The 14,979-nt window shown below is 37.6% G+C and overlaps 1 long non-coding RNA gene across 2 annotated transcripts in view; it reads left to right on the forward strand.

The window, feature by feature from the left end:
- The window catches only part of LOC147917286 (uncharacterized), a 190,921-nt gene that overhangs the window by 78,929 nt on the left and 97,013 nt on the right, over nt 1-14,979 (forward strand). The gene's annotated exons all lie outside the window — the stretch shown is intronic.

Genomic DNA, 14,979 nt, shown 5'->3' on the forward strand with positions numbered 1-14,979 from the left:
TCACCTTGGTAGGAAAGGAGAGAAGTTGGCTTAACACTTATTAACATTCTATGGGTTTTGTGTTCCCTGGGATACACTATAGGAAACATTGCTTATTCAACATCATAGAAATATAAATCAGCTGGAAGGCTCCAGCTGACAGTTACCACATTTCATCCATAAAGAACTCAAGAAGAAATTAGGTTTCTGTGGAAGGCCCTTGTTTGTGGGATTCTTTGTTCACCATAGTTTGGTCCAATCCTTGTCTAATGACCCTCTACAAGCAGAAATGTAAAGAACTGAAAGATACATCTCTTTACATTGACATCTTATTTATTTTAATATATGCCAGTTGTTGCTCTACTTTTTATGCATTCTGATTGTTATCCCTTTGAACTTTTGCCCTGAGGCAATTTAATCATGATTGGTTCAATTGTGTAAATCCAATAAACAAATCTTGGCCAAGGTCCCTCGGAAGTATTATCCTGACATTTTTCTGAGTGTGTTTACAAAGTCCCTTTATCCAGTCTTAGAACCATAGCTGTTGCATGTGTGCTGGAATTCAGAGAAACCCACTACTTTACAGAAAAAGCATCTTAGATCACTTAAAGGTCCTTCATTCCTAAAAAGAACACATTTTTTTGATTGATTTTAAGTCTCTAATTTCCTTCCTATTTTTACCTTAAAAACAGTCTCTGCAAAGGCACAGCCACAAGTTGCTACAACCACACCCAGCCCTTAAATGGAAACACGACTAGCAAACATCACTTTTTTGTGTCTCTTTTTCCAAAGGATAATTTCCAAGTCTTGTACAAGTTCTAAGTGTAGCCTAGGCTAGAAGGGTATTTTCTACTACCTTTAAATAGTTACTCTTATTTAAATATAAAGATGTTCTTTTTCCTTTTGGTTGAGCTACCTCTGACCAAATGCTAAGTGCTGCTCAGCATTGGTCTTCCACAATAAATATGTGAACTAGATGACAATGGAATTATTATGTATCACCCCAGAGTAATATACAGGCACAATTTGGGAGCTATCTCTAAGACATGACTTTCTCCCAATCTTTCCTAGGAATTGTAAATATAGTTGGGAGATTTTACATTATTAATTAAGAAACTTGAGGAAATTATCATTTTAATAACCCTTGTCTTCCTTTTGAAAGGAAGAAAAACGGGCCACTTATGTGAACATAATTTCATTTCTCCAAGCTGTTTAAGGTAGTTATTTTCATGTGGAATATTCACATCAGCTTGTAAACTGATATATAAGAACTTAAAATGTTTCCACTCCATATACTAATGTTTAGCTCTGGTTTTCATCCAAGAATTAGGCCCCTCACAATTACAGCATCTGTTTTTGTTTGGTTAATTTTATAATCTCAGATGTTTCCATAAATCCTGAATTAAAGAGAAAACTGCTGGGACCAATTTGTGTGGGTAGGCTAAATGTAATAGTATACCATCACTGTGCAAGGATGTTTTGCATGTTTTTTTTTTTTATCCCTGTGGCTTGTTATTACAGATATCACATTTTGGCAATGTTTCCATGCCTTAAAAAAAAAAAAAGCAATATTGCATAGAAAATGGTCCATTTCATCTTGTTCCACCTAGATTATGATATTTGGGACTTGTGCCATTGAGAAGATAGTAACAAATGGGTTGGTCACTTTTAGCTCTATCATAAAATTTTCTACGGAGTTCATAGGTGTTTCTAGTTCCTTAAATTAGTTCAGTGTACGCTGACAAATGCTTTTTTGGTAGTGAAAAAACAAGGTCAATTAATAGGATGATCAGAGACACAGAAATACCTTATTTTTTTCTCCCTTATATGTACTTCAAAGAAAATTAGTGACAATGAAAATGTGGAATGCTGTAAAAAGGCCGAAATTCTGTGTCTTTCTGTATTGCTGGTGAGATTCTCACATACTGAGTGATTAAGAACCCACACAGTACCTGTATAGATCTCTTGCCAACAACACAGCAGTGAAGGGAGCAGCTCTTTTTATTCTTTACTCACTTTATGAAGAATTGAGCAGGCAGAGACTTTTCAAGCAGCTCTAAGATTGCATATTGCACTGAAATCTAGGAAAGCCTAAAAGTACATGGAAAACATGTTCATTGTTTTAAGGTTCCATCAGATTGCAGGGTACAACTTACAAGACAGTACTTGGAGCTTTCAAGAACTTAAATATTTATTTGATCATTGTTAGGGTATTTTTTAAAAATCTCATTATCACTGAAGACAATGGAGCCACAAATAGAAAGAAGCATCTCTGTCAACTACTGCTCTTTTGCTCTCTAGGTGAAATCCTCGTGGAGTTCTGCTCATTTGTGGATGAATGATTTGGGGGACGACACTGGAAGACTGATATTTTTAATTGAAGGCTCAAAAGCCTGCTAGTTCCATCTCTCAGATCATAATAATTTTTCTCAATAAAATGAAGTTATTTATCTAATTTTCATTTAGAAGACAATTGAACTTTTTCAAAATGGTTCTAGTTCTTTTATAAAAATTAATTGATGGCATTCATGTAAGTCTAACTTCTGAATTTTTAATTTTGGAACTAATTTTATGTGCTTTGGAGGACATGGTTCCCTCTTTATTGGGAAATGTAATAAAATTTCATTCATCATTATAGCTCTGCGGGATGCCCTTAAAATAATGTTATCCTTTATTAAGCTTTACTCTACAAATGATTTGAATTTTGGTATTTTAGATAAGAACTTGCCATTTATTTAGGGCAAACTTTATAGTCATTTTGGTTATTAGACATAGGATTGGTTATTAGGAAAAAGGTGCAAAATATACTGTAGGAGAAAGTAGCAAGTCTGACTACTAAAAACTGTAAGGTAGGGAAGGGGTGGTCCAGGTTATAGCTCTGGGGTATGACAGATAAGGCACCCTCAGGCAGAAGACTTTACATAAGATACCTAGTGTCTCTGAGCTCAATTACGAATAATGACAATAATGCTGAAGGGGTGCTGTGAGGATTAAGTGGAAAACTGGCGTAAGGTGTGCCTAGCATAGTGTCTGGGATAAGTATTAAATATATTTAGTGAAAAAATACATATTATTGAAAAAATATATAATATTGAAATGAATGATTTTCAAGTATGACATAGATAATACCAAAAACTTCCACAAATTTTCAAACCTTTCTTTGCTAAGACTTGTGTGATTTAGATATGACTGAATAGAAAAAATGCCAAAGAAAATAAAATCCTTCTTGCTTTATATTATAATATGCCCTTTCACGTCTATCTAGAAGTGAAAATATGCTTATTTAAGCAATTATAGAAAGGAAGTTTAAAAAATCAATAATATTCCAATTAATATTTTTAGTTCATCTGATGTAAACTCGTTGAATATAAAAGACCGAAACCAGTGTTAGGAAATAATTTATTATTAATAAAATGGAGATTCACAAGAAGCCATATTCAAAAATTTTTATTCCTGAAGGATACAAAATAATGTTGGTGTTGTTAAAATAAGCACATATTATTTTATTAAAAGAAAATATGTTAAATATTTCCTTTAAGCTTTCTTTTTTTCTGTATTTTTAAATTTAACTTTCAGGTTTTACCAAACAAGAGCCTATAAAACACAATTTAGAAATCTTAGTATTTTGAAATTTTTCATAATTTATTTTTTTTACTATACAAACAATATAATTTAATTAGAGAAAAGCATGACAAACTAAAAATGACCTCAAATCCCAGTACCTGTGGAACTACGCTTAACATTTTATCTTATGTCTCACTAAGGTCTCGTTCTCTAGAAGCCAAGCTTGCAACAGGGACTCAGGTGTGCGTGATTAATTTCTAGAGTGCTCACTGCGCAAGGGAGGTAATAGGATAAGGCAGGGGAAGGAGCTGCGGAAGGTTGTGGAATCAGCTCACGTCTCAGATTGCTGGTCTCCTGGGGAACTCAGAGCACCGACCGCGCCTCCATGTTGCTCACGACTTGAGGCAATGGGACCAGGCGGTTGTACTCTGTGTAATTCAGTCATTGATGGTGAGATACCCCCGGTGAAGGATGGTGTAACTCTGAACAAAGTCCTATTCGGTGAAGGACAATGCTTCAGAAAAAGGGGGCAGCAGTCAGTGCTCTTAGTAGCAGCCGGGTGTCCATGCACTGGCCCAGTAAAAGTGATAGGTATAGAAGGTACACCTGCAGCCTTTACTCAACGGTCCTTTCAGATTTAAACTAATATGTATTATTTTACCTACACAGATGGAATTACACAGTATACATTATTTTTCATTGCTTTTTAAAACTTTAACAATATATGATGAATATCTTTCCATTGTTAACAAATACATTTCTACAATGGATGTATAATACTGTATTATATGTATCAATATATCACATCTATCAAATTATTTCCAGATCTCTCTCTCTCCTCTCTCTCTTTTTTTTTTGGCTAGAAAATATATCTTTATTTAAATATTTGTTGTTTCAGAAGGTACAAGCATAGAATTATTATTTTATCTTTGGTACATTTCCATGTGTTGTATTTATGCATCTCCCCTGGTGCCCGCCCTCCCACCGCCAATGAATAATTTCTATATTACTCTCTCTGAGATAATTTTTTTCCAGTTAGTTATCATCTCTCAGTCTTGGTTAAGATTGCAAAAAAAACTAATAATGTCCTTTTATTGCTGATGCTTGAATCCAAGAAGAACTTAGATTTACTTTTCCCTAAGTTATGAACAAAATAATGTTAAATTATTCCTGATTTGGAGAAATTGGATAAATAAATTTTCACTAGTGAAACTGGCTTCCTCAGAGAAAACGTTTTTTCTTTCTTTACGTTTTGGAAAAATTTCTTTCTACACTTTTGTCCAATAACTTCATCATGGATAACTGTGTTCCAGAAATTTTGTGTCTACAGTAACAAAAACATGTCAGGGCTGACATATATTTAAAGATTCTTAAATTTTCCTTTGATTTCTATATTCTTCATGTTTACTATAACTAAATCACATCATTTATTTTCATAATTTTTATATAAACTTTGAAAAGCTTTTCACCTTCTGCATATCTCATTTTGGTTCTTATTACACACGGTCAGTCAAAATTTATTAAGCATCTATGTGTAAATCACTAGATCAAAAATTGTAGGAAATTGAAAAGTATTCAGGGTCCCTGACCTCAAGGAGCTTAAAATCTAGGTGTGGGGAAAGTTAACAATACAAGAGCAAATAACCACATAGAGTTGATGTGGCAAGGCAATCTATCAATTGCCAAAAGAGTTGTAAAAAAATATTTTTTTACTTTTACATGAGAAGCCAGCATGATTTAGAAAAATTTCACTAAACAAGTGAAACTTGAACTGCTTTTGAAAGATATGCAGAATTTGGCAGACCACAGAAGAGGAAAGAAGCATTCTAGAGAGAGGGTAAGAGTTTGAATCAAGGCAGAGAGGTAGAAAACTCAAGTAGAGGTTTGAGTAATTTTTCAGTAAGTTGATATGATTCATTAAATCAAGTCAAATCAAGTAATTTGGAACAAAGAGAGAAGAAGAAAGGAAGGAAGGAGGGGAGAAAGGAAGGAAGATAGGGAAAAGAGAGAGGAAGAGAGAGTGATAGAGGGAGGGAGGAAGAAAAATCCTGATTGGCTGTGGTGACTTCTAGAGAAAATTTTCACATTTTTTTAATACTGAATTGTGGAATACAGCATTTTCACATATTATCCATGTTACCTGTCTAAAGATATTGGCCAAATAAGTCACTCTTATTTTAAGGAAATGCAAATAGTGTAGTGTTTTTAAAGTTGATTCCAACTTGAAGGATAGCAATTACACAAATGAAGGGCAAGCCATACATTTTATATTTTAATTTTTCAATTGAAATTTTGTTGTTCTGCACAAGTCACATTATTTTTCAACTATAGCATTCAGAAATGGAAATTGCCTCAATTCCTACCTCAAACTATGAGGAACAGCCACTGAATATGGTATTTATATCAAATCAAGAGAGGATATTAAGGGAGATCTCATAGCATTACAGATTTTGGACACTATATGAAATATATCCAGAAGGAGGTGGCATGGCTTTGAGAAGCTCAAACAACAATCCTTTATTTGGGATTCCAGTTGTGGGCCAAGTTTGTTAGCAAGAACATCCCCGGTCACATTTGACCCGGTGGTATAGCGTGGGGGGTGTGGGGAGCTGGCTTGGATGAGAATGTGTTCATCCTGACTCAAAGCTCCTTTCAGGAAGGGTAGTGTGTGTGCATCAGCTGTGTAGCTGTTGATCATAAGGGCTGAAGAGAAAGAAATAAATGCCAAATGATCACACAAAACACTTGTGTCTGTCATAACTGAGCCTTTGCTGCTCAGCCCAAATGGCCAGAGCCCTTGTGAAGTGTACCCTCAGGATAGATTGCGCAACAGACTTGCTGACCAGGAATATTGGGGCAATGTATCTGAATTGGCATTCTCTGTAGCCCAGCTCACTTTCCCAGCACCTTACTATTCTGTTCCCCAACAAGTAGCTCACATGGAGGAAAAGGCCCCGGTTAAAACATGAGTAATAATAAGACAGCCATCAGCAACACTACCAGAAAAAAAAGGAAGCAAGAAATCAAAAAAATGACAAATGAAACTACACATCAGAAGAAAAATTTTGGCAGAAATTTTTCACACGAATCAAACATTTCCTTATTATTATATCAGACATTAAAATATAAACTTTTTGAAACAATGGTTAAAAGAACAGATACAGCGTATCCTATTCAAAAGGAAGAGAGATGAAAAGAGAGCTGGAAAAAAATGAAAGAGACATATAACACAACCATGGGGAAAAACAGTAGAAGCAATGAAATGTGAAATGGATATATTACAAACACAATCTTAGATATATGGAAAGAGATTGAAAAGTATAGCAAAATAAAATGTCAAAGAACAAAGACTAATAATTAGAAAAATAATACACAAAAGACAGATAAAGAAAAGCCAATAAACGTACAACTAGAATTCCTGAGCAAACTGGGGGAAAAAATTCAAAGATACAAAAGAAGAAACCCTATAATAAAGGAAGAACTCTATCTTTATCATGCTTGTGTTAAAGTGTTGTCTCTGAAAATGATCCCAATTTACATAAGCAAAAATGTCTAAGCAATAAACAAATAAATCATTGGAAAAAAATTGGAGCACTATTCAGCAATTGACATGCAGTTAATGCAGGTCCACTACCTGAGTATAGAGCAACATTTTATATATGCACCAGAGTTTCTCGGATTCTGGATTTCTCACCTAAAACTTTCATGAGAAAGCTTCCAAGAAGTATTGGAGAGCCTGAGAACTAGGCCACGTCCAATTAGAAGGTTTCACTGCTCTCTAGGGCAGATATTCACGAGAGAGAAAGTTTTGGCAAATATTTCTTGTTTCTTTTTTCTTCTTTTGACACAATTCTGGAAGTCAATGACAACACCTAGCTCCCCTTCTGCCTCTGGATAAAGCCATATCCTCCTTCCCTTTCCAGGACTAAGTAAAAGAGCAGATTTAAGAGACATTAAAATAATATTGCATTTCTTAGGTCACAAGAAATATTTCATCACAGCTTAATTGCATTAGAAGACAGCTTAATTTAGTACATAAATTATATAGATTATTCATGTATTCATTATATAATTATAGTGATGAGTTTATACAAATGACTTCAGCATTTCCACATACACAGTTGAATATATTTACACAAATGGAAAGGTTACACACCTCATTTTGAACTTTTAATAAGTCCTGATCAGCTGTTGGCATGAGAGTGCATTGTTAGAAACCAAAAATGCTACACTAATTTTGAAATGGTGGCTATTTCTTTATTTGTATTGAGAGCAAGTAATGACTCAGAGGGCAGAGCCAAGAGCCCAGTGCACAAGCCAAGAGCCAAGAGAACAATGAATCAGGAAATTATCCCTAGAGGGCAGAGCTGGTTTCTAATCAAGTAACATTCCCTATTCCCAGAGTATGGGGTCCTGAAAATATGTACCTGACCAGATTTCAGAATTGCTATGGATCAGTGGCTCTATGCACCTTCTATTTTCCCCTTTCCCCAAGAAGGGGAGGGTCTATTATAGTTATCCTATCCCTGTCTCACTATTGCATTTTGGATGTATGTGTAGGGGTGAGGTAGAGAGGCAAGATAACTTGTCATTTTAGTTGACAAATTAAGAAGAGCTGTGCCTGAAACAGATTTAATGATGAAATCTTGGACTTTGAGCTAATACTGTAATTGAGTGAGACTTTTGGGATCTTGGGAGGGCGACAGTGTATTTTGCATGTGCGAGGAATATGTATTGTTATGGCCAAAGGCTGAACTGTAGTTGTTTGTCTTCAAAGATGACCCTCCAACAATTCCTATCAACTCTCTATTCACATGCCTCTTCCGTCAAGAAGTACAGTCCATTTCTCCTTGAATCTGGGCTGGCCTTGTGACTTACTTTGATCAATAGAATGCTCTGGAAATGGTCCTGTGCATTTGAGAACCTGGGATTTAAGAGGCCTGGCAGCTTCTGTCTTTATCTGGTAAACTCTTGCTGCTATTAAAGGGATCCTAGCCTAGACTACTGAATGATGAGAGACTATGTGGAAAGAGGCGCCTGGCTGTACCAATGTCTTAGCTGAGCCCGGCCCCCAGTCAAATCAGCTGAATTCAGGTACACGAGTAAGCTCAGGAACACCAGCAAAAGAACCACCCAGCCAACCCACAGAACTGTGAAAACAAAACATCATTATTGTTTTAGGTCACTAAATTTTGGAGCAGTAGGTTATACAGCAATGAGTAACTGGAACACTAAGTGTTCCCAACTGGATTTCAGACACTTCTAGGGAAGTCTAGGAAACTAATGAAATATGCCTGACTCAGGATGTCATTTTAAATATACTTTTTGGTTAGAGGAACATGAGACAAAGGGTTTGCATATATAGGGAGAAAACAAAGAGAGAGGCTGGAAAGAATGGAGAAAACAGCACTGTCTGCCCCAGACTTTGGGCTGTAAACTTGGACTCTTGACAGGGTGTGGTGGACAGAGAGGGCTGTAGGAGGAAACAGAGGGCACTTAGAAATACAGCTTGGGGGCCAGCCCCGTGGCTTAGTGGTTAAGTGTGCGCGCTCCGCTGCTGGCGGCCCGGGTTCGGATCCCGGCCGCGCACCGACGCACCGCTTGTCTGGCCATGCTGGGGCCGCATCCCACATACAGCAACTAGAAGGATGTGCAACTATGACATACCACTATCTACTGGGGCTTTGGGGGAAAAATAAATAAATAAAAATTAAAAAAAAAAAATAAAGAAATACAGCTTGGTGCCAGTGTAATGAAGAGTGACTTGGAAATTGTGCCAATGGGACAGGCATTCTCTCACCTTGTGTGCAGAACGGGAGCACAGCAGAAATCGGCTCTTTGGACATAATGGGTGTTGGAGGATGGCACCTGGATGCAGATGCCACTCTTGCCATGGGCAAGTGGGCTGTGGAGTGGTGAGCCAGGCACCTTGGTTGGCTTCATGGAAGTATTAGTGAGCAGGAGAACAGGGAACATGAAAAAATCCTCCATGAGCTCCAAAACTCCACTCTTCTCACTCTCCTAGAACAAGCTGGGTCAGATTTTGAGGTGGCTTCATTAGCACATGGGCAATGGAATGGGAAAATTCAATTATTATTGTTAACATGACCTTATTTGAGCCCATAGGTTGGCGACCCCTAGAAAAATTCAGGCCATATCATAATACTTGTATTTATATACACAATTGTATTTAATATATATATTACATAATATATATACATAATATAATAATATACAATTATATACCTAACTGTAATATCTTTTTGCAATATCAAGTTTGTTTCATATACATTGCCTCTTTTAAAGGCCTCCTGACCACTCTGTGAAGTATGTAGGGCAATACTGTTTTCTCCATTTTAACTGAGAAGTAAAATCATCTTAAAGATGAGATTAAGGGACTTTCCCAAGATTACAAAAGAAAAGTGGATAGAACCAGGACTTGAACTTAGCTCTCTTAATTCTAGTAATCAGTGGAGGATCAGTGCTCCCATGCCAAATTGGATGTATTTGTATGACATATAAGTACTGACTTTGGAATTTTTATCTATACTCATGCCAGTATATACATACACATGTTTGTGCATTCATCTACATATGTAAATTTATTCTGAAGACATATTCTTACAACTTATCAGAGGTTTAAAGAAAAAATACATAAAAACAAAATATTATTGAGATATAAATTACTGTTTTATAAAAAATATACCCCTCATAAAATCTCCTATAATATATATGCCAACATAAAATATTAAAATATTTTTGCTTATTCTTATGTACTTATTTCTCAAAAATTATTCTTGCAAATACATTTCTAGTATCCAGTATAGTTTTTTAGGTATAGTCACTACTGATATAGTGTTGTCTAGCAAAAAGGTTATGCATCAACAGTTTCCACTGAAATAAGCTGTCATCAGCGCATTGCCTTATGAAATAATAGTCATTAAAAATAGGATATTCTCTTAGCTAAAGTGACAGCTGATCACCTTGTCAATTTTATATAATAATATACACTTTACAATACGGTGCTAACAAGACACAAGGTAGCATTTCATTCATCTACCATAGTATCAAAATGGAGACTAGATATACTGCAAAGAAAAGATGCCAATTAAATGTATTCTCTCTACAGTCAGTGCTCCAACACCATACAATAATGTGATCTGTATCCTTGTTATCCAATATTAGATTCTAGTGCCCTATCACAGTCAGTTTCTCTCTCTCCTTTTTCAATATTAACCCCGAGCATATTGCGATAACTACTATAAGACTTGGCGGGGGGATTGCCAAATCACAGAAGGCTGAGACCTAGAGCCTAGGTAGATGCACAGGAATGGAGGAAAAAGTAGAACATTTATAATACAAGCAGATGCATAATATATAAGATGAATATGTTTGGAGTCTGTCACAATTGAATTGAAATCGTCACTGGTTAGCTGTCTGACTTTATGCAAATAATTAACTTTTCCAAGCCTTGATTGATTTCCTTTTACTAAAATGCAGATATTAATTCTACCTCATTGGGAGGGTGTGAGGATTAAATGAAATAACGTTTGTAAAGGGTTTGGTCCAGAGCCTGGCACACAAGAGGAGCCTAATAAATGTTACTTCTACTCACATGCCTCACTTTAAAGATGTCATTCTATTGATAAGTCAGTTCTCAGTCTTATTGTTGCTCCTCTGGATGCTTTAAGAGGTTTTTGTCTTCGTTTTTCAACAGTTTAACTAGATGTACCTAGTTGTGTTTTCTTTCTTTTCTTTTTTTTTGTGAGGAAGATTGGCCCTGAGCTAACATCTGCCAATCCTCCTCTTTTTTTGCTGAGGAAGACTGGCCCTGGGCTAACATCCATGCCCATCTTCCTCTACTTTATATGGGACGCCGCCACAGCATGGCCTGACAAGCGGTGCGTTGGTGGCGCCTGGGATCCGAACCGGCGAACCCCGGGCCACCACGGTGGAGCGCGCACACTTAACCACTTGCGCCACCGGGCTGGCCTCCCTAGATGTGTTTTCTTTTGTACTCAAAGGAAATGCTTGCCATTCATTGCATTAACTGAATATGTGGCTTGAAGTCTTTCATCTGCTTTGAAAAATTCTCAGCTATTATCTTTTTAAAGATTGCTTCTAGCCCATTCTCTTTCTCCTTCACCTCTAGAACTTTAATTATACCTGTCTTAGCCTTTATCACTGAGTCTAGTATCACTTATGTCCCTTTCTATATTTTCAATTCTTTTTTAATTCTATGCTTCAGCCTGACTAAACTTCTCTTCAGCTATATCTAATTTTCTGGTAACATCCTACATTACATTCTTTCTTCTCTAACAATTTCTTATAAAAATATTCAAACACACAGAAGAGTTGAAAAAATTTTACATTGAACACCCATATATACACCAACTAGATTCTACAATTAATATCATATTATACCTGTATTATCACATAACTACCTATCCATCTCTCTATCCATTCATCAATCCATCTTGCTCTTTAATGCATTTCAAATTAAAATTCAGACATTGTATACTTCCTTCTAAATACCTCAGCATGCATACCATTAGCTAGAGTTCAGTATTTGTTTATAGTTTGTATTCCACTTGAAGTAGAATTTACATACAATGAAATGCACAAATCATAAATATTTATTTGCTGAGTTTTGATAAATGGAAACACCTGTGAATCCCAACCCTCTATTAAGATATAGAACATCATCATCACCCCCAGAAAGTCTCCTCACGCCCATTCCCAGTCAATCCCAACTTCTACACCCATAAGCAAGCACTGTTCTGATTTTTTCCCACCATAGATTAGTTTTTCCTGTTCTAGAACTTCATATAAAGTGAACCATACAATATGTATTTTTCATGTAAGGCTTTTTTACTCAACATAATGCTACTGAGATTCATCTATATCATCCTTTGAAATTAACTATATTAGTTATATTGATTTCTAGGGTGGCCATAAAAAAGTACCCAAAATTGAATGGCTTAAAACAACAGAAATTTACTGTTTCATGGCTCTGGAGACTAGGAGTCTGAAATCAAGGCACTGGAGGGACCGTGTTCTCTCTGATGGCTCTAGGGGAGACTCCTTCCTTGCCTCTTCTAGCTTTTGGTGTTGCCAGCCACTTTCAGCTTTCCTAGCCTTGTAGATACATCACTACAGTCACATGGCTGTCTTCTCATGTGTATCTTCACATTATCTTCCCTCTTCATTTCTGTCTCTGTGTCCAAATTTCCCCTTTTCATAAGGATGCCAGTCATACTGGATTAGGGCCCACCCTAATGACCTCATTTTAACTTGATTACCTCCATAAAAACCCCATTTTCAAGTAAGGTCAAATTCTGAGGTACTAGGGATTAGGACTTCAACATATCTTTTTTGGGGGATACAATTCAACCCATAACAATAATTCATTCCCTTTTGTTGCTGAGTAGTATTCTATTATATGAATATTTCACAGTTTATTTTTAATCTATTCTGTGGATAGACAACTAAACTTATTCTAGTTTTGAGCTACTATGACAAAGCTCCTATGAATATCCCAGTTCAAATCTTTTTTTGCGTTGCACATTCATTTCTCTTAGTTAAATACTTAGGAGTAGAATTGATGGATCATAGAAAAAATATATTATTTAGTTTTATAAGAAACTGTCAGATCTTTTTCCAAAGTGTTTTTACCATTTTGTACTCCCACTAACAATGCATAAAAAGTTTGGTTGTTCTACTTTGTCACTGTCACTCACAACATTGTCATTGTTGTAAGTCATTTTTTGTTTGCTTATTAAGATTTCATTGGTGACAAAAGAACTCAAGACAAATGAACCAAAAATCAAAAGTTACATTGCCTTCGTACAGATGCTCGATTTGAAAAACTCAGAATAACTGCTGCTACAATGTGGAGAACAAAGCAAACTGCAGAAAGCAGAGGCAAAGCATTCTGAGGAATGCTTCGGAACAGGGTGGGTGGGGTGGGCATTGCCATGGGGTGTGCTGCACAAGGGGACATAGTGGAAACCTATCCAAACTCTATGCCTCTATGCAGCCTACCAAAAGAAGGGAGAACCAAAAGCTCTACAGTAATAGCAATAAGTAAGAGTCCTTGCCAGAAGGAAGGTGGCCTGTGTGTCCCCATCTCTCCTGTGTACAAGCTGGAATCGGGAGGCTTTGAGATAAGGGTTAGTGTTAGGCACACAGGGAGGTCAGGGTCACTAGGGCCTAGGTAGGCAGGGGACAGTCCCCAACTAGGTGGTCTCCAGGGAGACCCCACCATAGTGTGTGAGGAGCTGGACGCTGGCTCTTCCAGCTACAATAACTTCTCCAGCTGCAACACAGACCCAGGCAGATTGCCCCCTCTACCAGCTGATGCGACAAACTCCTCCGAGCTGCTTTGGAACAGAACCAACTACTTTCTGAAACTTCTTCTTTTCCCCTCAAAAAGCATAAACAACCCAACCTCATTGAAGCTGTGCCTGCAGGTAGAGGGGCCCCAAACTTGGGGGGTGGGTGGAGAACAAGGTGGGCGTGGCACTCATTGTGTCTAACTGGCCACAGGGACTGTGGGTGCCTCCCTTGGGATGAGGATGGGCCCTCTTGGCTGCTGTCTTCTGCCAGATCCTCAGGAAGGACCCTGGGGAAGAAACCACTGGCCCAGGAATAGCCACCATCCCGCCTTCTGGCCTCATGGCCAGTCCTGAGAGGCCCTTGGGGTCGGGGGTCGGGTAGTTGGGCGAGTCCACCATACTTGGGAAGTGCTTTGCTTCTCAGAGTCCAGTGGAGAACGTGAAGCCACCCTGCTCGAAGGGTGCTCCCTCAGCTCCCTGATGTCCAGTGAGAAGCCACTGGAAGCTAAAACTGAAAACAAAAATCCTTCTTGCAATTGCATCACAGGTGTTGATCCTAACCTGGAGTTGTGTTGGCTTGTTTAAACTTCATTTGTGGAAGCTTCTCTCATCTCCCAGGTCCACCACTAAGATTTGAGAGACAAATTCAGGAAAGTATATATTTCAGTATTCCTTTGAAAGAATCTTTAAAAAAACAGACAGAAGAACCCCAAACACCATATTTTCTTTAAATGAAAACTCTTAGAACACGGGCAGTGTGACCTTGATGGTTTCAGAGCGGGCACGGAGAGAACCCACACCTCCATTGCCCTGCACTGCCGCCACCAGCAAGAAGCCTGCTCGGGCAAAGAAATGTGAAGTTTTTTTCCTGCTAAAACGTTGTCCTTTTCAATAAAACAGAAAAATAAAGAAAAGAACACAGGAAAGGGCTACTCTGAGATGAAGGTCTTCCTCCCTCTGCCCTGGTCACAGACCCAGGTGTGGACACGGTGACCATCAGGCATCCTTGGCTAGTGGGGCTGGCAGGCTCACTGGCAGGCCATTCTCTGTGCTAGCCCCACCTCCCACTCTCCCTTATCCTTGTCCTCACCACACATGC

Source organism: Ceratotherium simum, chromosome 4 (assembly GCF_057802395.1).
Source record: "Ceratotherium simum simum isolate JZ-2026a chromosome 4, ASM5780239v1, whole genome shotgun sequence".
Lineage (NCBI taxonomy): Eukaryota > Metazoa > Chordata > Mammalia > Perissodactyla > Rhinocerotidae > Ceratotherium > Ceratotherium simum.